General features: G+C 46.0%; 1 protein-coding gene and 1 long non-coding RNA gene across 3 annotated transcripts in view; one reads left to right on the top strand and one right to left on the bottom strand.

The window, feature by feature from the left end:
• JAK1 (Janus kinase 1) overlaps nt 1-16,564 on the bottom strand; it is a 246,024-nt gene that overhangs the window by 210,458 nt on the left and 19,002 nt on the right. The window lies entirely within an intron of this gene.
• Nucleotides 4,961-9,075, top strand: LOC146402890 (uncharacterized). The gene is made up of 2 exons (XR_014808080.1): nt 4,961-5,133; nt 7,533-9,075. It is a non-coding gene; the product is annotated as an uncharacterized LOC146402890 (long non-coding RNA).

Genomic DNA, 16,564 nt, shown 5'->3' with positions numbered 1-16,564 from the left:
TGCCGTGAGCTGTGGTGTAGGTCGCAGACACGGCTCGGATCCTGCATTGCTGTGGCCCTAGCATAGGCTGGCGGCTACGGCTTTGATTGGACCCATAGCCTGGGAACCTCCATACGCCACAGGTACGGCCCTAGAAAAGACAAAAGACCAAAAAAATTAAAATAAAAAGTAAATAAATAAAAGCATGCCTGCATCAACCTTTAAGAGGTTTCTGTCTGGGCCTCCTGGATCATCCTGGTTTTTAATCCTGGATTTACCAGGTGATGGGGACTGAAGGTAGATTTCTCCAGTCACTACAGAGACACACAACCACTTAAGCGAAGCCATCGATCAAGGCCACCTTTTCTTAGACGTCCCACCTTCAGGATCACAGCGTTTCCCACATTAAATGTTAACATCAGCAACGAGTAGCTTCCGGCTTCCCTTCCCCAAAGAGAGGCATGCCGGAACCCACAGAAATCATCTCAGCCACTGTCTTCAGCTCCACTTGCTGCATTTGGAACATACATTATAATCTAGCTCCTCATCAAACTGGATTCTGCTCCCACTTAACTGACCCAGGCATCGGACCTTCCAAGCCAGCTCAGTGCAACCCGAGCAGCGCACTGGATGAAATGCTAAGGGCGGCTGTGCCACAGAAGGAAAGAAAGCACCACAGCAGCAAGTTGGGGAGGGAATACGCCGAGACTACACAAAATTGTGAACACATTTTTAGAAGGTGATGGGCTTAGGGGAAAGGGAAAGACATTCACAAAATGTCCCAGTAATTTTATGGCAGATCCAGAAGAGAGCATTTACAGCTATTCCGGGACTCTCCGACAGAAAGCTTTTCCCGGACGCACAGATGTTCATAGCGCTGACAACTGTCAGGTGACATTTCTGGCTCATACATGTGGTCGCAATGCCTTTCGCGTAGCATGCGAGGAACACAACGGAGTGCCCCAGAGGCATCTGGACAGCGCAGAGCAAAACAAAACGCTAAACTCTCCTCCACAGAATCCCATTAAAAAATAAGCCCTCCCCCCCAAAAAAACACCCATGAAAACCAAAGTCCCATTTCCCAGTTTTCCTGCTTTATAAAGTCAGCAGTGCTGGAGGGTGTCTAGCACAATCCGTCCCCCGTGAATGAGTGCAAAAGGGGAGCATGAAGCACTGGGATGTCCCTTCAGTGAGCAGATGGAAGGGCTGGCTGCAGACCGCCTACCCCTTCCAGGACAAATGTACACGTGTCTAGATTCGGGCTGTGGTCTCTAGGTCACTTCCAGTCTTATTCTGTTTTGTTTTGTTTTTTAAATTTTTATTTTTTGGCCACTCCCAGGGCACATGGAAGTTTCTGGGTGAGGGATCAAAGCTGTACCACAGCTGTGACCCAAGCCACTGCAGCGACAATGCCGGATCCTTAACCTGCTGGGCCAATAGGGAACCCCTTCCAGTCTTATTCTATAGTGAAATAATGTCTTTCTGAAACCACAGAGACCACAGGCCCACAGATCTCCACCCCAGTTATGAAATGTTCCCCCAACATGGCAGGATGAGCTTCTCTGAGCAACAGGATGCCAAGTGCTTCCATAGCAAAATAATTCACTTGCCACCATTTATACTTGCATCAACCTCCCAGATTAAATCCATCTCTCTCTCTCTCTCTCTCTCTCTCTCTCTCTCGCCTTTTTTTTTGTCTTTTTTGTCTTTTCAGGGCCGCACCCACGGCATATAGACATTCCCAGGCTAGGGGTCGAAATGGAGCTGTAGCTGCTGGCCTACACCACAGCCTCAGCAACACTGGATCCCCAACCCACCGAACAAGGCCAGGGATTGAACCCGAAACCTCATGGTCACCAGTCAGGTTCGTTAACCACTGAGCCACAACAGGAACTTCCTCTCCTTTTTTTTTTTTTTTTTTTTTGGCTGCAACTGTGACATATACAAGCTCCCAGGCCAGGGATCAAACCCATGCCACAGCAGCCACCTGAGCCATGGCAGTGAAAATAGCAGATCCTGAAACAATGAGGCCACTAGGGAACTCTTTTTTTTTTTTAGGGCTACACCCATGGCATATGGAAGTTCTCAGGCTAGGGGTCAAATTGGAGCTGCAGCTGCAGGCCAGCACCACAGCCATAGACAGCCACACCAGATTTGAGCCACATCTGCAACCTATCCTCAGCTTGCGGGAATGCCAGATCCTTAATCCACTGAGCCAGGCCAGGGATGGACCACTAGTCAGGTTCTTAACATGCTGAGCCATAACAGGAGCTCTGTAACTCCCTTTAAAAAAAAAAATTTTTTTTTTGGAGTTCCCGTTGTGGCACAGTGGTTAACGAATCCGACTAGGAACCATGAGGTCTCGGGTTCGATCCCTGCCCTTGCTCAGTGGGTTAAGGATCTGGCGTTGCCGTGAGCTGTGGTGTAGGTTGCAGACACAGCTCGGATCCCACGTTGCTGTGGCTCTGGTGTAGGCCGGTGGCTACAGCTCCGACTGGACCCCTAGCCTGGAAATCTCCATATGCCGCGGAAGCAGCCCAAGAAATAGCAAAAAGACAAAAAAAAAAAAAAAAAAAAAATTTTTTTTTAATAAATAAATGATTAATCCCTTATTTGAAGAGACAGAAGTCTCTGTGGCCCGTCAGATACAAGGGACATGTTACTGCCTGACCTCCAGGACTGCTCCATACAGACAAAGGTACCAATCTGGTTAATATTCTGTTCAAGCTCTGAGAGAGGGTGGGATGCCCTGGGGTCTCCGGGGGTACAAGACAGTGTAGATGTCCTGCAAGGGATGCTCTGGCCCAGAGACTACAGCCTTCCTCTTGCTGCTGCTCTGACTCTTGACCCATTCCGATGTTTCCTGCTCACCCCCCTTCCAAACGCTGCCTTCTTCATCCTGATAATGGCCCCCAATGTCATCACCTCTCGGTCACCTCGAACTTGTTCACCTTGCTGCTGCCATCACCACAGTCTCAGAGCAAGTCTGTCGCTTTTACATGACGATACTCACGGCTGCTCCATGGGTTAGTGGTCTGTGCTCAGAAGGGTCCCACATTTGTTCATGGCTCTGTCATCATCCTCTTGAAATTCTTAATAACTTTTATAACAAAGGAGCCCACTCTTTCATCTTGTATTGGCTCTCACAAATCACCTAACCGGTCCTGAAAATATTTCAAATAGCTTCCTGTCAAACCTCGCCATTCATTGGACTATTCTTTTTGTAGGACCTGATTGAGGGTTTTTCTGTTTTGTTTTGTTTGTTTTTTTGTCTTTTTGCCTTTTCTTGGGCCGCTCCCGAGGCATATGGAGGTTCCCAGGCTAGGGGTTGAATCAGAGCTGTAGCCACTGGCCTACACCACAGCCACAGCAACACCGGATCCAAGCTGCGTCTGTGACCTACACCACAGCTCACAGCAACGCCGGATCCTTAACCCACTGAGCAAGGCCAGGGATCGAACCTGCAACCTCATGGTTCCTAGTCGGATTCATTAACCACTGTGCCAGGACAGGAACTCCCTGACTGAGGTCTATTTAACCATCCTGGATGATCTTCCCTGAGTTTTATTCCCAGAACTCACCACAGACTCTACATATGACCTAGTCAGTGAGGAGTATAGGATACCTTGTTATAAGCAAGTTTGTACATATATTTGTAGTAATAGAAAGCAGTTATGTTTACGAGGTGAAAGGCATTATGTTAAGCACATTACATGTGTTATCTTCTGTAATCCTCATAACCACCCTTCTAATTAAGAGACAGACTTATCCTCTCTTTGCAGGTAAGAAAACTGTGGCTGAGGAGTTCCCATGTGGCACATCCAGTTCAGGATCCAGCATTGTCACTGCAGGGGCTCAAGTCACTGCTGTGGTGTGGATTTGATCCCTGGCTTAGGCTGTGGGTGTCTCCTAAGAAAACTGTGGCTGAGAGAGGTGGCATAACTTGCTTAAGACCATCCAGTTATAGGTGGCAGAGAACTTGAACCCAGGTCAGACAGGCTCTTTTACAGTGTGCTCTCCCGGGGCTTCTCCCCCCAAGTTTATTAGAGGCACTCACTGCTTAGGGGGCTATAGGCAGCCCACAGTGAGCTATATGATCGTATTGTCAACTGATTTTGCTCAGGGTGACTCGGCTGCAAAAGTCTTTGGATCTGACTGAGCTGCTCCCACATGGCTGTTTTCTTTTTTGGGTTCACACCCTCTGTCACATCCTTTCCACTAAGCTTAGCTCCTGTAGTAATCTCCAAAGGCTGCTGTAACAAATGATCACAAACTTAGTGCACTTAAGACAATACAAACTTATTATTCTACAGTTCTGGAAGTCAGATGTCTAAAATGGGCCTCACAGGGCTGTGACGAAGGAGTCGGCAGAGATGCATTTCTTCCGGAGGATCTGTTCCTTGCCTTTCCCTTTTCTAAAGGCTGCCTGCATTCCTTGGCTTGTGGCCACAACACTCCATCTTCTTCTGTCATCATGTCTCCTGCTCTGACCATGACCCTTCTGTCTCCCTCTTATAAGAGCCCTCTGAGGAGTTCCCTGGTGGTGCAGCAGGTTCAGTTTGTTTGTTTGCTTTTTAGGGCTGCACCTGCAGCATATAGGCTAGGGGTCAAACTGGAGCTGCAGCTGCCAGCCTAGGCCACAGCCACAGCAATGCGGGATCTGAGTCTCATCTGCCACCTACATTGCAGCGCACAGCAATGCTGGAAGGATCCTTAACCCACTGAGTGAGGCCAAGGATCGAACCCACGTCCTCATGGGTCCTAGTCTGGTTTGTTACTGCTGAGCCACGACAGGTCAACTCCTGTGACACAGGTTTGATCCCTGGCCCTGGAACTTCTGCATGCCTCGGGTGTGGCCAAAAAGAAAGAACCCTGTGAAATTATCATAGCATTTTTAATCAATTATAATTCAAGAAAACTTAAAAAAAAAAAAAAGAACCCTCTGTTACACTGACCACCTGGATAATCCACAACAACCTCCTGATTTTATTTTATTTTTTATTTATTTATTTTTGTCTTTTTGCCATTTCTTGGGCCACTCCAGTAGCAATATGGAGATTCCCAGGCCAGGGGTCTAATCGGAGCTGTAGCCACCAGCCTATGCCAGAGCCACAGCAACATGGGATGCAAGCAGCGTCTCCAACCTACACCACAGTTCACGGCAACGCTGGATCCTTAACCCATGGACCAAGGCCAGGAATCAAACCCGCAACCTCATGGTTCCTAGACGGATTCCTTAACCACTGCACCACAACAGGAACTCCCAATCTCCTGATTTTAAGGTCAAGAGATTAATAGCCTTAGCCTCCCTTGCCATGTAACCTGACATAGTCACAGGTTCTAGGGATTAAGACATGGGGGATCTGGGTGGGGGGGAGTTGTTTCATCCACCACAGCCTCCCAATACACCACATAAACACACACACACACACACACCTGGTTTCTCATGTGACCTGGATTCCAGGTCCTTCCCCTTCCTGTGGATCCTGCTCATTTTCCTATGGATGCATTCTGGTTCTCTGTTCAGTTAATAACCATTTATAGAGCACCTATTGTGTGCCAGGCATTTTGCCAGGGGCAGGGGAGACCAAGATAAAAAGACATCATCCCTGCCCTGAAGGTGCTCACATTTTAGTGAAGCTGACAGAAAAATCATGAAAGACCAGCAAATATGCCAATTCTTGGGATGAAAGGGAGCACAGGTGGTGAAGGGGGCACTCAGAACTTGGGGTCTGGGGTAGGAAAGTTTATGCACAGATACAGCTTACTGCTCCTATTCCTTTCAAGATCCACAAAATCAAAACAGTAGGATTCATTAGGGAAAATGAGGATCTGGGGTCTGGTCTCAGGCATCGCTAACTTGTTGATGCCCAGTGAGTCCAGGCAGAGCTGTGTGGCCCAGAAGCCGAGACGCACAAGGGCACACAGAGCTGCCTCTGTGCTCCTGAGGGCCTTGCTTCAGTCTGGGAGCAGCGGCGGCCAGCAGGAATTACTCAGTACCGAGGTACGGGGGACCCCTGCCAAGTGGAACAAGCGCTCTACTGTCTCCCAGCGGGATGGGCTCTCCCAGAGGGGTGATCCTCTCACTTCCCCAGGAGCAGCCTGACTTAAGAGAAGGTCTTACTTTGAAAGGTGGAAAAGGAAAAAAATTGTTAGATAAAATATACAAAGACAGAGTTGAGTGCCTCTCTGCATCTCAAATGTGGAGTCTGAAGGAGGAGCCAGAACTTGTAAGCTTTTGATGATTTAATGTGTGTTTTAGATACCAGACCACCGCCCAGGACCCTGGATGTGCCTGGTGATTGACCTTTGTTCCGGCCTGATGGCCAATTTGTAACTGTTACCACTGGACACCTGAAGCTGTATGTTCCTGCCCATGGATGTTTCATAGGAACCAGCTGGCCTTGTTTCTAGCTCTATACTGAACCCTACTGTCTTCTTGCAGAAACACAAATATATGCGTACGTGTGTAAGTGTATTTTTTTCTCGTGTTCCTGTTTAACCTGCCTCACTATGACAAACCAGGGTTTCTTTCTTTTTTAAAAAAATTATTTATTTTTTTTGTCTTTTTGTCTTTTCTAGGGCCCCTCCCGCAGCCTATGGAGGTTCCCAGGCTAAGGGTCTAATCAGAGCTGTAGCCACCAGCAACACAGGATCCAAGCCGCGTCTGCCACCGACACCACAGCTCACGGCAACGCCGGATCCTTAACCCACTGAGTGAGGCTAGGGATCAAACCCTTAACCTCATGGTTCCTAGTTGGATTCATTAACCACTGAGCCACGACGGGAACTCTGGCAAACCAGGGTTTCTTATTTTAAAAAATAAGACACACACACACACACACACACACGAGGAAATTTCCTATTGGCACATGACCAGCATGTTTAGGTAAGACTGATTTCATGTTCAATCAGGCAACTTTGTGAAATCACTAGTATTTGTACAGAGCTTTATAGTTGGTCAAAGGTGTTCGTGGTCACTGAATTTTTTACAAAACACTGTCCTCGATGGGGATGGGGGTCCATTAAGCCTTAAGAACCTCTCATATCCAGAGTCCCTTCTGAATACATTGACTCAATGTGGACTTTTCATGTTTTCCTCTATTGAATAAAATACATTCTGTACTTCATCTACAAAGGACTAAACCCGGGACAAATGTACTCTTAGTCCTACCTGATTGTGGCCATCAGGCTCAGCCTGAATGTCTCCTGCAACATAAGCATCACTTCCCAAGGCATCTTTGCTTGGTTCTGCCAATGGCAGAAAGATATTTGTAGATTCCCCTAGCATGTCCACAAGAGGGCCTTGAGAGACACCGTCAAGGGGTTTGGTGTGGGCCCAGCACAGGTTTTCTATATTAGAAATAACCAGCCTTATATGTATGACCAGGTCACTTTGCTGCATAGCAGAAACTGACAGAACATTGGAGTTTCCTTCGTGGCTCAAGGGTTAACAAATGTGACTAGTACCCAGGAGGATGCGGGTTCAATCCCTGGCCTTGCTGGATGGGTTAACGACTCAGCATTGCCATGAGCTGTGGCGTAGGTCACAGACACGGCTTGGACCTGGCATTGCTGTGGCTGTGGCCGGCAGGTGCAGCACCAATTCGACCCCTAGCCTGGGCACCTCCACATGCCTTGAGTGCAGCCTTAAAAAGCAAAAAAAAAAAAAAAGAATAACAAGGGATCACACAGAAAATATGGCCTTTCCCCTCTAAACAATGCACAAGGCCTGCTATTTATCCCAGTCCTTGAAGTACTGGGACTAGGAGTTACCCTGTGGCTAAAGAAAATGTCTTGCTTCTTTATAATAAGCCTTCATTAATGAGAGGGCTATGGAGGCTTTTCCTCCTTAAAAAAAAATTTTTTTTTTTGGCCAAGTCCATGGCATGCAAAAGTTCTTCAGCTGAAAACTGAACCCATGACACAGTGGTAACCAGAGCCACAGCAGTGACAATGCTGGATCCTTAACCTGCTGAGTCATGAGGGAACTCTTCCTCTTGAAACTTTAAAAAAATCAAACTAGGAGTTCTCTGATGGCCTAGCGAATGTTGTCACTGCTGTGGTTCAGGTTTGATCCCTGGCCAGGGAACTTCCACAGGACATAGGCTCGGACAAAAAAAAAAAAAAAAAGAGTCAAACCAACCATTTGCAAATATTTTCTCCAAGTCCACAGACTGCCTTTTTTTTTTTGATTGAAGTTGATTTTAAAAGCTTTATAGCTGATTGACAAGACTGCGATAATTTCTGCTATACAGCAAAGTGATTCAGTTACACATGTACACACAGCCATTCTCTTTCAGGTTCTTTTTCCACACAGATTATCACAGAATATTGGGTAGAGTTCTCTGTGCTGTACAGCAGCAAAGGTTGTCTTTTCATCATTTTTTGTTTTTTAGGGTTTCCTTTGCTGTACAAACGCTTCTAAGTTTGATTAGGTTCCACTTGCTTATTTTTGCTTTTATTTCTATTGCCTCAGGAGTCTGATCTAAGAGAACACTGCTACGATTTATGACAGATAATGTTTTGCCTATGTTCTCTTCTAAGAGTTTTATGGTGTCTTGTCTTGTTTCAGTCTTTAAGCCATTTTGAGTTTATTTTTGAGCAGGGTGTGAGGGTGTGTTCAAACTTAAATGATTTACACGACACTGTTCAACTTTCCTAGCACCACTTGCTAAAGAGACTTTTTCTGCTTTATATATTCTTGGTAATTGTCCATAGGTATGTGAGTTTACTTTTACTCTCTATTTTGTTCCACTGATCTGTACATCTATTTTGAGGGGCCAATACCACATTGTTTTGATTGCTGTAGCTTTGTAGTATTGTCTAAAGCCAGGAGGGTTATGCCTCCTGCTTTGTTCTTTTTCCTCAAAATTGCTTTGGCAATTCTGGGGCTTTCATGGTTCCATGTAAGTTTTAGGAACATTTGTACTACTGCTGTGAAAACTGTCATGGGTAATTTGATAGAGATAACTTTAAATCTATAGATTGCTTGGCCATGGATAGTACGGCCATTTTATTTATTTATTTATTTATTTATTTATTTATTGTCTTTTTAGGGCCACACCCAAGGCATATGGAGGTTCCCAGGCTAGGGGGTCTAGTCAGAGCTATAACCGGCAGCCTATACCATGGTCACAGCAACACAGGATCCAAACTGCTCCTGCAACCTATACCACACGCCACAGCAACACCAGATCCTTAACCCACTGAGCAAGGCCAGGGATCAAACTCACGTTCTCACAGATGCTAGTCAGGTTTGCTAATGGCTCAGCCACGACGGGAACTCCGAGTATGACCATTTTAACAATATTAATTCTTCCAATCCAGGAGCATGGGATATCCTTCCATTTCTTTGAATGATCTTCAGTTTCTTTTATTAATGTTTTGTAGTTCTTAGCAGATAAGTCTTTCACCTCCTTGGTGAGGATTATTTCTCAGTATTTTATTTTTTGATGTGATTTTATTTTTCTTTTTTTTCTTTTTTGTTTTGTTTTAGGACTGCACCTGCGGCATATGGAAGTTCCCAGGTCAGACTGGAGCTACAGCTGCTGGCCTATGCGATAGCCACAGCAATGCCAGATCCAAGCCGTGTCTTCAACCTACACTACAGCTCACAGTAATGCTGGATCCTTAACCCACTGATCAGGGCCAGGGATCAAACCCGCATCTTCGTGGATACTAGTCGGGTTCTTAACTGGCTGATCCACAATGAGAAGTGCCTTTTTGATATGTTTTTAAAAGGGACTGTTCGTTTCCATTCCCCTTCTGATACTTCGTATTTGCAAACAATGCAACCAATGTAATTTCCAAAATACACAAACAGCATAGTAACAAATATACAAACAGATCAGTAACAAATACACAAACAGCTCAGTAACAAAATAACAAACACCCCAATAGAAAAATAGGCAGAAGACCTAAATAGACATTTCACCAAAAGAAGACATCCAGATGGCCAAGAGGCACATGACAAGACGCTCATCATTGCTAATTATTAGAGAAATGCAAATCAAAACTACAACGAGGTATCACCTCACACCAGTCAGAATGGCCCTCATCAAAAAGTCTACAAAGAAATTCTGGAGAGGGTGTGAAGAAAAGGGAGCCCTCTGATGGGAATGTAAATTAGTGCAGCCACTGTAGAAAACAGGATGAAGGTTCTTCAAAAAACTAAAAAGAGTTGCCATATGATCCTGCAATCCCACTCCTGGGCACATACCCAGAAAAAAACTGTAATTCAAAAAGATACATGCACCCCCTATTTAGAGCAGCACTATTTACAATAGTCAAGACATGGAGGCAACCTGAATGTCCACTGACAGGTGAATGGATCAAGTGGATGTGCTACATACATACAATAGAATATTACCCAACCATTAAAAAGAATGAAGCAACCTGGAGTTCCCACCATGGCACAGTGGTTAACGAATCCGACTAGGAACCATGAGGTTGCGGGTTCGGTCCCTGCCCTTGCTCAGTGGGTTAAGGATCTGGAGTTGTCGTGAGCTGTGGTGTAGGTCAAAGACACATCTCGGATCCCGCATTGCTGTGGCTCTGGCGTAGGCCGGTGGCTACAGCTCCGACTGGACCCCCTAGCCTGGGAACCTCCATATGCCACGAGAGGGGCCCAAGAAATGGCAAAAAGACCAAAAAAAAAAAAAAAAAAAAAAAAGAATGAAGCAACAACATGGATAAACCTAAAGATTATCATAGGAAGTGATGTAAGCCAGAGAAAGATAAATACCATTTATCACTTGTATGTGAAATCTCAAATATGATTCAAATTAAGGTAATTATGGAACAAAAACAGATTCACAGACATTGAGAACTAACGTGTGGTTGCCAACAGGAGGGGTGGAGGGAATTGGGAGTTTGGGACTAGCAGATGCCAACTATTACACAGAAGATAAACTCCAAGGTCTTACTGTGTAGCACAGGGAACTATATTCAACATGCTATGATAAAACATAATGGAAAAGAATATGAAAAAGAATGTATATATATGTATAACTGAGTCACTTTGCTGTACAGCAGATATAATGCAATATGGGAGATCAACTATATTTCAATAAAATTTTTCAAAAACCAAACTAATGTAAAGTTCTAATGATTACGCTCATTCTAAAAGTGAGGACATGGAGGATCAAGCAATGCACAAGGTCTCCAGGAGACGAGGTGGCGCAGATCGCTTCTGTAACTTCAAGTACAGATTTTAGTTAATTAAAAACATACACGGGAGTTCCTGCCATGACTCAGCAGTTAATGAACCCAACTAGTAACCATGAGGATGCAGGTTTGATCCCTGGCCTTGCTCAGTGGGTTAAGGATTCCAGTGCTGCCCTGAACTGTGGGGGAAGTTGAAGATGCGGCTCGGATCTGGCGTTGCCATGGCTGTGGTATAGGCCAGCAGCTGTAGCTCCCATTCGACCCCTAGCCTGGGAACCTCTGTATGCTGTGGGTGTGGCCCTAGGAAAGACAAAAATAAATAAATAAACCAAAACCATACACAATACTCACACCCAAACCCCAAAAATCAAAGTGAAATTTTTTAAATTACTTAAACCTAAACGTTAAAAAAATTAAGTTTAGGAGTTCCCGTGGTGGCGCAGTGGTTAACGAATCCGACTAGGAACCATGAGGTTTCGGGTTCGATCCCTGCCCTTGCTCAGTGGGTTAAAGATCCGGCGTTGCCGTGAGCTGTGGTGTAGGTCGCAGACGCGGCTCGGATCCCGCGTTGCTGTGGCTCTGGCGTAGGCTGGTGGCTATGGCTCCGATTAGACCCCTAGCCTGGGAACCTCCATATGCCGCGGGAGCGGCCCAAGAAATGGCAAAAAGACAAAAAATAAAATAAATAAAAATAAATTAAAAAAATCAAGTTTAACGTATGGATTTAGAAAATAAACAAAAATAAAAATCAGTTATCATGACTTGGATGAATCTCCAGGGAATTAGGCTGAGTAGAAAAAAGCCACTTCCAAAAGGTTACGTATGATATAATTCTAACCATATAAGGCATTTAGATGGCAACATTTGCAAAGGGAGGCTAGACTAGAGAGAGAGGACCGGGTGGGGGTGGTCGACAGGCTTTGAACCCTGAGCTGGGGGCTGTGGAGGTTGCTGCTTCTGCCCCTTCACCCAGGGCAGAGCAAGCTCTAAGTAAGATGCTCTTCCCTGAGCCAATCCACAGGAAAGCCTTGGCTTCCAGGGCCATTTCTCAGCTGACTGTCCATGCTAGAGAAATCAAGGGAAGCTGCAAGTTTTTCAGGTGGTTCGTGTGACGTTAAGGTTAATACACAGGTACTTGCTGAGGAAAAAGAACATTTATGGCAGCTTGGCGCTGTGGGGTCAGCTGGACTTCCAAGCGACAGCCAAGATTGATGACAACCTGCAAACTCTCGCATCTGTTTTGGGGAAAGTCCGGGGGACCAGATGGCTTGGGAAGTGAAGCCTGAGAAAGAGCAGTCTCCGCTGGGTTTAGCACAGTTTTTGCTGAGCGAGTGACGATTCAGTTAATGGGCCACAGGCAAGGGCAGAAGTGTAGGAGCTGTTTGGTGGACGGTACAAGAGAGGAGGGAAGGAAGAAGGGGCAAGAGAGCACGAGAGCAGGACTCAGAGCTTGACCGATTTTGTGCGGGCTCTGCCCTCGGGACTGGGAGACTCTGAGTGAGTCTCGGACTCCCCACTTGCAAAACGGCCACGAACCCTTCCCTGCTTCCGGTTCCCCGGCTGGTGGGAGGAACAACCGGAAGAACATAAGTAAAAAAGCATTTTGTGGACACAAATTCTATGCAAACACAAAGATTAGGCACGTGATTTGGCCAGTCTTGCTAATGGTCTCTCAATTTCTGGACCTATGATTTGGCAAGGAAGTTAATTCAGTCCGAAGGCCAGGGGAAGAAGGGGTGGCCCGTGGCCCTCAAGTGAGCATCATTATATGATCAGGTCTTGACAGCAGCCACTGAACTCACCATGAGACTACTGCACGACTCACCATAAGGGGGCGTATGACGGGAGAAGGAAGCATGATGGGCCACATCTGAGCTGAGTTCTAGCAGCTTCAGCTGGCTCCTTACTTTGCTTCCATGGCTGATCATAGCCCAAAGGTATGTGTATAAGAAGCCTTTAATGCTCAGCTCATTTGGTGAGGGTATTTCCCTCCATTTCCACTTAGGTAATTTGGTTAGTCAGTAAGTCCATAAATGCTGGCCAGGAGAGCAGAGACTGTCGCAGTGGATCACAGTCTAGTCAGAGACCCCGTGGGGGGTGCAGGCAGGCGGGAGTTGAAAACCTTCTCTGGGAAGCGTGGCGGAAGCACACGCGCTCTGGATTCAGGCCGCTGCAGGAGTAACCTAGCTTTATCCTCTCTGAACCACGGTTTCCTCACCTGTCATGTGATAATGCCAACAGTGCCTTCCCCATGGAATTGTCCTGAGGACAAACTGAGATAAACAGATATGGAACAGCTGGCACAGAGCAGGAACACAACAATTTGCATCCTTTCCTTCTTCGAAGGACAGGAAGAAAAAAAACACCACTCTTTAACACATCTTCCTGTGCATGTTTTTCAGAGAGAATGTGCAGAGCTAAGCCTAGCCTCTTTGTAGCTCCTGAGAGTGCATCTTATCAGGATTAGGACTGGGAGGCAGACAGACTCCTATCCATCACCAAGAACAAGCCATGTGATCTTAAGCACACTAGTTAATCTCTCATCTCTGTCTCCTCAAGGGTAACAGTTTTGTGATAGCCATGAGCACAGTCGTTTGGAAAGTTAAATAGGGGAGTTCCCACCATGGTGCAGTGGTTCGATCCCTGGCCTTGCTCAGTGGGTTAAGGATCTGGCGTTGCCCTGAGCTGTGGTGTAGTTTGCAGAGGCGGCTTGGATCCTGCGTTGCTGTGGTTCTGGTGTAGGTTGGCAGCTGCAGCTCCGATTCGACCCCTAGCCTGGGAACCTCCCTATGCCACTGGAGCGGCCCTAGAAATGGCAAAAAAAAAAAAAAAGAAAGAAACGTTAAATAGGGAGGCTATGTACAGTGGCTAGGACAGTCAGTATCTTACACACAGTCCCAATGCAATAGGTGTGCTTATCCAAACTGTCTTGGGTATGGCGGCCAACGAGCCCAGAGAAATGGAGGACGGAGTGTCCAGGGACATCGCTATTACTTTTCATCATCACCAGCACCCCTCAGCTCCATCTGTGCAGCACTCGCTTCCCACTTGAGTTCGACAACAGTTCATGGTCTTCGAGGGCTTCGGGAGTGTGGATGAGTCAACAGGGTGGCGTGGCTGCCAAAAAACAGTGGATGTCATCCCAGGGCCACACCTGGCAGGCTGGAGGACACAACTGCATTGGACGTGAACAAGCTGGAAGCATGCCAGGAGGAGCAAGCAGGAGGGAAACGGCTGGAAAGATGCTGTGAGGAATCCAGGCTGAGGCACTGAGAAGAAGAGACCCCTAAGATGAAGCACAAACGGACCAAATATCTAAAGGGCGGGTATGTGAAAGGATGGTTTCATTTATTCCGTCATTCCCTGGGGAGCATGTGCAGAGCCATGGGTAGAAGTTACCTGCACACACATTTTAGCTCAATGCAAAGAATTTTCTGACGAAGTAGCCATTCAATGACCATGCACCTGTCCATCCGTGGAACAGGCTGTCCAGTGAGGAAGGACCCGAGTCTTTGCTCTGGCACTGGAGGGGGAGAGGTGGGGAAGTAGAGGCTGGCCTCGACCTCTTCCAGGCCCTTCACTGCGCTGCAATTCTTTCCCATCAAGCCCACGACGCCTTCAACAGAAGCAGGCGTGTGTTAGCGCATCGTTAGCTTGTCCTTTACTGTGTTAAAAAATTGGAGGCACCATAATAGGACAGAGAAAAAACCTATTTGACCTTAATACCAGCTACAGTTACTACGGCAGACGAGAGGCCCAGTGCATGTATTCAACAAATACAGGCGTTTCTATGTGGCTCAGTGGGTTAACGATCTAGCATTGTCACTGCAGTGGCTTGGGTTGCTGTTATGGCTTAGGTTCGGTCCCTGGCCCAGAACTTCCATGTGCTGCAGGCATGGCAAAAACCAAACAAGCAAACCAAAAAAAGGACAAATACCACTGTTTATGTGCTCTAAAAATGGTGCCAAACTGACCTCTTTTTGTGTGTGAAAATGTTCATTCCAACCATGTACTGAAGAAAGGAAGCTATTACCACTAACATTAAAAACTGATTTTGGGAGTTCCCATCATAGCTCAGCAGAAACGAATCTGACTAGCATCCATGAGGACACGAGTTCAATCCCCGGCCTCATTCAGTGGGTTAAGGATCCGGCATTATCATGAGCTGTGGTGTAGGTCGAAGATGCAGCTCAGAACTCACACTGCAGTGGCTGTGGTGTAGGCTGGCGGCTACAACTCCAAATGTACCTGTAGCCTGGGAACCTCCATATGCCGCAGGTGAGGCCCTGAAAGACAAAAAGACAAATAATAATAATAACAATGATAACTCTTCCAACTTGAGCACATTATTTAATACCACAAACCTCAGTTTGTGATGATAGTGATATTTAACCTATAAGGACTGCTCATTCATTCATTCGACAAACATGTGAGCACCTATTATATACCAAGCCTGGCCCTAATTGCTGGGGAATTCCATCACTGAGCTAAAGAGACATACAACAGCCCTCATGGTGCTTACCTTCTAGTGAGAGCGAGGCAGCAAAAAATACAGTTAAATAAACTGAAGCATGCTAGTGTGAACATACGATGCAAAAGTCCTATGAGAAAATAATCGCAGTAGGGATAGGGAGGAGAAGGTGGTTTTCGTGAAAGAATTAAGATAATACAGGTAAAAAAAAAAAATACTGCATGGAAAGGATATGCGGCAAGTCTTCAATCAGCATTTGCTATAATTACCATGGGGACTTCTGAGTCTGCAGGACCTACAGTTAAATGCATCATTCCACTCCTGAATTACTCAACAGGACGTATGTATTCAAAATCAAAACCAAAAGGAAGCAGGTCCCAGTGTTATTTTTCAGGCAGAAGGAAGGAGTCAATGAAAACGTCAAGACTATGGGGTTTGGGTATTGTCTCACCTGTACAAAGACTCAGGTAAGAATCTGCAGGAAACATAGAAATGCAGAAGCTGAAGTTTGAACCGAGTTCCATCAGGTAAGTGATCTAATTTTCCTAAGCCTTCTTTCCCACCCCCCCAACTGACCAGGGCTGTTGGGACATTTCGGATGTAAACACTAAATAAATACATATAAACTATAATACACACATAAAAAACTGGGCACACAGCAGGTACAGTTAGCTTACATTATTATCACTGTCCAAACAAACGCATCTGAATTTTCAGAGATTTTTCGATGTGTTCAGAATGAAAAAACAAGGCAGTATTCCTCAAGAGGGAACATTCCACAATCATGTGTTGCTAAGAGTTGGACTTAAGGTCACTTGTTATGAGAACAAACCAGGAGAACATAAGGAAGCGTTCAACTGATTAAATGCTCAGTCCAGTGCTTAGCCTCGCTAACTCCTTGGCTGCAGTCGTCAGAATTCCAGAAAACGCAAACAAAGACACACT

Source organism: Sus scrofa, chromosome 6, assembly GCF_054392235.1.
Source record: "Sus scrofa isolate SSC_HxYL_T2T_F1_AM1 chromosome 6, Sscrofa_HxYL_maternal_Yorkshire_Landrace_v2.0, whole genome shotgun sequence".
Classification (NCBI taxonomy): domain Eukaryota; kingdom Metazoa; phylum Chordata; class Mammalia; order Artiodactyla; family Suidae; genus Sus; species Sus scrofa.
The sequence above is the reverse complement of the archived record's forward strand: the minus strand, read 5'-3'. Positions and strand labels throughout refer to the sequence as shown.